Source organism: Rattus norvegicus, unplaced genomic scaffold (genome assembly GCF_021556685.1).
Source record: "Rattus norvegicus strain SHRSP/BbbUtx unplaced genomic scaffold, alternate assembly SHRSP_T2T unassigned-0000191, whole genome shotgun sequence".
Taxonomy (NCBI): domain Eukaryota; kingdom Metazoa; phylum Chordata; class Mammalia; order Rodentia; family Muridae; genus Rattus; species Rattus norvegicus.
The window spans coordinates 20,001-26,305 of NW_028238908.1; the positions used below are offsets into that span (position 1 = coordinate 20,001).

The window sequence follows — 6,305 nt, forward strand, 5'->3', positions numbered from 1 at the left end:
ACTTTTCACTCTGTAGACCAAGATGGCAGACTATATCAGCCTTTGTGGAATGTGACCTTGTATTGCTTTGCCCTACTCTGCTCTGCTCTGCTCTGCTCTGCTCAACTTAACAGACGTGTTTTTGCTTTTGTTTATGATTTTTGCTTGCTTGCTCGCTCGCTCCCATGACTTGACTGTGGTTTCCCTTTCTATTACAGCACGGTGACCAGACTGCCTTGGGGTAATCAGAAAGGAGGCCAGAAGCAGTCTTTTTTCTGACGCACTGAGACTACATACCAGCAGATTTGGAGGAAAAGATATCCCTCTCTCCCTCCCTCCCTCCCTCCCTCCCTCCCTCCCTCCCTCCCTCCCTCCCTCCCTCCTTGACCCATTTTCCCTCTTTCCCGATACACTCAATAAATTTAAAGTAAATCAATGAATCAAGTCTCTAGTAATTTATTTGTTGGGATTTATTTGTTGGAAATTATCCCTCCACACCTTCGCCCCTCCCCCCACCACTCGAGGATGTCTCCCTCGGGGGGGGGGGCGGGGGGGTTGGGTGGACTCGTGTAGGCATACCTCTCCTCCCTTGGCTTTCCGGTCCACTTCGCTCCAGCATACCTAACTCTTTGGAAATGGTAATAGAGTTCATGACACACCCTCACAGAGAGAGGAAGAGTCCGATCGTTCACTGATTCGCTCTCAGCCAGCCTCGCCCTGACAGCTCAGGCATGTCTAAATCCGAATGTGGGCAATATTTACATGACTTGACTTGGTGCTTCTAACTTTTTCTCTCTCTTTTTTTTTTTCTTCTTTAGTATTTTTTTCTTTACCCTACAAACAGCACACTGCAGCTGTCTTCGGACACACAGCAGATCGATCCCATAACAGAGGGTTGTGAGCCACCATGGGAATAGAACTCAGGACCTCTGGAAGAACACAGTCAGAACTCTTAACTGCTGACTCCATTATTTCCGATTAATGTTTAATGTTTATTTTATTTTATTTTATTTTATTTTATTTTATTTTCGGAGCTGGGGACCGAACCCAGGGCCTTGTGCTTCCTAGGCAAGCGCTCTACCACTGAGCTAAATCCCCAACCCCAATGTTTAATGTTTAAATAAATAAACCTTGTAAAGAAATTAAGCATCTTAAAACCATAGGCATGTGCATCCCCTCCTCATTCGTTCATTCCCTCGCTCATTCATTCATTCATTCAGACAGACAGACAGACAGACAGACAGACAGACAGACAGACAGACAGACAGCAACCAAAGTCTAGCCTTTAACAAAGCAAGAAAGCATACCCTGCGGGACGCACAGATGAATTCCTGAGGCTTACCCTGCAGAGCTTACATGAGGCTTAGTAAAGGACTGACCTGTCAACAGCTACCTACATACGTTGAAAAGTCTACCTGGTATTGACGGATGATGACAAACTGTATGTGTGATACAAAACTGTATGTGTGGTTCCCCTTATAACTCATCTCGAAGAGCCCAGCTGTTGGGGCTCGTTCTTTTGGGGGGAAATGGAGGCTTTTCATCTTTCCCAAAGCTCCTCCTAGATCCTTTCTGTCCATCTGTCCATCCGTCCGTCCGTCCGTCTGTCCGTCCGTCCGTCCATCAAATTCTACCCTAGGCCTGCCCTTAGGTTGGTGGTCGTCCATTGAGTGCTAGTGACTTCTGACTTGTCTCTGTCTTCCCCTCTGAGAACTGTATTTAGATCTGATGCAGGCACGCAGGCAGGCAGGCAGGCAGGCAGGCAGGCAGGCAGGCAGGCAGGCAGGCAGGCCCTCCCTCGTTTTGAAACAGACAGACAGACAGACAGACAGACCAAAGGGTCAATGACTGACTGCACTTAAAGGGGCTGTTGACTCCTCTTTGGAGTTACCGCTGTTTAAAACTTGCTTGATAAAATAAAGTCATCGAATCCAAACTACGCAAAGGGGACACTATAACAAATTACGACTGCTTGTGTATATAGAAAACAGGGTTTTTTCTTTCCCTTATTCCATTATGTATGTTTGCTTTTCTTCAAGAATAAAACCGGCTAGGTGGTGCCTCGGAGACTTTATTTTTTTTTCCCCCCAGGAGTCCCTTCGGGCCCTGCCAGCGGGAGCCTGGACCTCTGAGGCCAGAGAGGGTGTGCTGTATCCCCGGCTCGCTCCCTCCCTCCTGGGATCAATCTAAAAAATGGACAGTTTTGGACACAAGCTTAAGTAATGTTCAGCTCATTCATGCAAGAGAGGTGTAGGAAGGACAACACCCCCACCCCCACCCCCACCCCCACCCCTACCCCCACCCGACCAAATAATACCCTAACCAATAAAAACTAGCTCCTTACTCCTCCGCCTGAGGATTTCTGCGGTCTCATGGTTTGTTCTTGGTTGTTGTTGTTGTTGTTGTTGTTGTTTTGTTTTGTTTTGTTTTGTTTTGTGTTTTTCAGACTTTAAGACAAATGTAGGGGTTGGGGATTTAGCTCAGTGGTAGACCGCTTGCCTAGGAAGCACAAGGCCCCGGGTTCGGTCCTCAGCTCCGAAGAAAAAGGAAGAAAAAAACAAAAACAATAAGACAAATGCTTGTTGTGATTCTCATTTCATTTCAAGGCTGCTATTCTCTAAATCAGAAGGACTCCCTTACAATTCTTCATGGGTAAACTTGCTTTACATCCCTGACATCAACAACAAAAAGAATTCAGAAAGTGGTGATGGACCAATCTGTTTGGGTGTTTCTTGCCTGCTTGACCTTGACTCGCACAAGAGAGCATAGAGAATAAAATAAAGTAGGTGGATGGAGAGATGGCACCGTCGTTAAGAGCACTGATTGCTCTTACAGCGGTCCTGAGTTCAATACCCAGCCAACACATGGCGGCTTGCAACCATCTGTAATTGTCAATCATGCCCTCTTCTGGGGTGTCTGAAGACACCTACAGGGTACTCGAATAGACATAAAACAAACAAACAAACAAACAAACAAACAAATCTTTAACAATTAAAAACAAAAAGAATAAAATAAAGCGAAGGACCCGCCTTGGAGACCTGCCCGGTATTGCTCCAGAGTCTACTTTTTAAAACACAGAGATAGGGGTTGGGGTTTTAGCTCAGTGGTAGAGTCCTTGCCTAGCAAGCTCAAGGACCTGGGTTCAGTCCTCAGCTCTGGGGGAAGAAAAAAAATACACACACACACACACACACACACACACACACACACACACACACACACACATATAGATAGATAGATAGAGAGAGAGAGAGAGAGAGAGAGAGAGAGAGAGTTTGACAGCAATAAAAAACAAAACAAAACCACTTTAAAATACAGAGATGTAAGGATACTCAGAGGGCTCAGAGGAAGCAACCAAGTGTTTGTTATATGGGTGCCAACAATATGGTTCATCTCTTCTTCTCTTCCACGTGGCATGGTGGCCAAGGTGGTGGGGAAACCACACAGTGAAAGGAATTGAACTACAGCACACAAGCAAGTCTCCCTCCCAGACATGAATAAAACTGAAATTAGGCTAAATGTACAATGAAAGGAAGCCAGGTGTTCGTGCATGTCTTTATTTCCATCATTCAAGAGGCAGAGGTGTTTAGAACTGTGTCTCTGTGAGATAGAGGAAGGCAGGCAGGCAGGCAGGCAGGCAGGCAGGCAGGCAGGCAGGCAGGCAGGCAGGCCTGATCTAGGTACTGATTTCCAGGTCTATGTGCAGACACCCCTGACTCAAATAAAGGAGTGAAAAGGAAAAAAAAAATACAATTCACCTGGAAGGGTCAGCCAGCCATCAGATGCAGTGAACTAGAAAATTGGGATTCTCAACTGAGGCCTGTTCCCTCCCTCCCTCCCTCCCTCCCTCCCTCCCTCCCTCCCTCCCTCCCTCCCTCCCTCCTTCCTTCCTTCCTTCCTGGCTTACAGACAGCCAGGTCCAAGCCCAAAAGAGTCCAGCAAGGAGCTTAGAGACTATGAGAGAGTGCACAGGTGTTCTAGGGAGGAATCAGCTCACCACCCAGCATCCCCATTTGGGTTCTTGTGCAATCGACACAGGGAGATTGACAATCTGGAATTTAGTGAGAAATCAAACAAGGGACACAGAATGCAAAATATTTATTTACACAGCAAGTGGGTCAGTTGGATTAGCAAGCTAGGACACCCACCCCCGACCCCATCCCAGCCCCCTACCACTGCCGGGTCTCCCTTCCTTGTTATCCCTTTCTCATGCCTCCCTCAATATGGGCACACAGGACCAGGAACATGTTTCTCTCAAAAACGCGTTTTCTGCTGTGAACTCAGTCTGGCAGAGAGTGAGTGGGTGAAGGATCCCTAAAGACCAGAGGGTTTATTAGAGGAAGGCTACCTCACAGTGTTCTTCACACCAGGAACAACAACAACAACAACAACAACAACAACAACAACAACAACAGCAGCAGCAACAGCAACAGCAACAGCAACAGCAACAGCAACAGCAACAGCAACAGCAACAATGAATCAACAAATGGTGGACAGGAGATGAGCAGGGATGCTGGGGGGATGGGAGGGAGGGTAGGGCTGGTGAATCTGCACCTCCCTGAAGGTCTGCCTGTGAAATACTGGTTGATATATGCCTAGTTGAGGACAATATTCCCCTCTCCTGTGGTTTTCAATGGGAGATGACTTCATTGCCAGAGACTATGGAATTGTTTCCATTTTCCCCTTCAAGAACTGTGTTTAGATCTGTTACAGACAGGCTCTGGGTTTTGAAACAAACAAACAAACAAACACACACACACACACACACACACACACACACACACAACGAGAGAGAGAGAGAGAGAGAGAGAGAGAGAGAGAGAGAATAGAGAAAAACAGAGACAGACACAAGAGAATTTGATCTCTCTCTCTCTCTCTCTCTCTCTCTCTCTCTCTCTCTCTCTCTCTCTCTCTCTCTCCCCCTCCCCCTTCCCCTAGTTTCTCAGACTGGGTTTCTCTGTATTCGTCTGTAGGGCGGGAAGGACTGAAACTCTCAGATTCACCTTTCTCTGCCTCCCTAGTGCTGCTTTGATGGTAGTTTGGGGAGATTGGGATAGGAAGTAAAAAAGCTTGAGTGCTGATATCAAAGCCTCCCCTCCCCCCCACATGCATGCATGCACACACACACACACACACACACACACCCCTACCTGTCTCCTTCACACAGTTATTAAAAACTTTTTAACTGTGATCTAGAAAGTGTCTAGATCATAGCTTCAGAGTCAGCACATCCTCTCCATACAGAAGACACTGACTGACTGACTGACTGACTGACTGACTGACTGACTGACGGACGGACGGACACACACACACACACACACACACACACACACACACACACACACAAATACATATTTATATATTTAAAATGATGCTTAAAAAAAACCCGTCTTCCTCTATAACGGAGGTTTAAAGGGAATCTGGCTGACAGCACGTTTTTGTGGTGTTTTAATTCCTTTTTTTTTTTTTAACCAAATAGGAGGGAGATCTGTTGTCCCTTTTATTAAAAGCCAAAGTATTAAGTGGCGAGCCGATGTTTCAACTTTCACCATTCTGTTCCTTTCACCAAAAAGAGGGGGTTCTTTGGCTTTTCCTTTCCTTTTTGAAACAAAACGAAAGGAGGAGCTCGACCAGTTGGCCTAGCTTCCCTGTTCCTTTTCCCTCTTCCATGGTATGCTCGATGAAATAAAGTAAACAAATGAAGTTTCTAGTTATGTATTTGTTTGGGAGACCCGAACTATCTCTCAAGAGAGAGTTGCGGGTGTTGGGGATTTAGCTCAGTGGTAGAGCGCTTGCCTAGCAAGCGCAAGGCCCTGGGTTCGGTCCCCAGCTACGGAAAAAGAAAAAAAAAAGAAAAAAAAAAGAAAGAAAGAAAGAAAGAAAGAAAGAAAGAGAGAAAAGAAAAAAAGAAAAGGAAAAAAAAAAGAGAGAGTTGCATCTCCCCGCCGCCCCCCCCCCCACACAAGGCCTCCTCCCTGTATGTGGGGGGAGGGGGAGGGGTGGACAGGAGCTAGCTGAGAGGGGGTGGGGTGGGGCGGGGCTGGAGAATATGCAGGTCCCTGAAGGTCAGTCGGGGAAGTACTGCTGCTGCCCTAGCACGCTTCAGTGCCTCTTTAGAGTTTAGAGTTTTCTAAAGTTTTCTGCCTGAAATCAGCGAGTGATGATTTCACTGTGAAATGATGTCTGATCATCGCTCTCGCTGTCCTGTCAGGGCTCCGGCTCCTGGCAAAAGTCTGACTGAAGGAAACCTTAGTTAGACTCACACCCAGCTGTTTGGAAATGGTAATGGAGTTGATAGCACACCCTGGGGGAAAGAGGCAGACTCC

The 6,305-nt window shown here is 46.7% G+C and overlaps 1 long non-coding RNA gene across 1 annotated transcript in view; it reads left to right on the top strand.

The window, feature by feature from the left end:
- The window catches only part of LOC147997298 (uncharacterized), an 18,297-nt gene extending 18,016 nt beyond the window's left edge, over positions 1 to 281 (top strand). Inside the window, exon 3 of the long non-coding RNA XR_015648000.1 lies at positions 198 to 281. This is a non-coding gene — a long non-coding RNA (uncharacterized LOC147997298). The remainder of the gene's footprint in view (positions 1 to 197) is intronic.
- Positions 282 to 6,305: the final 6,024 nt, after the last annotated feature.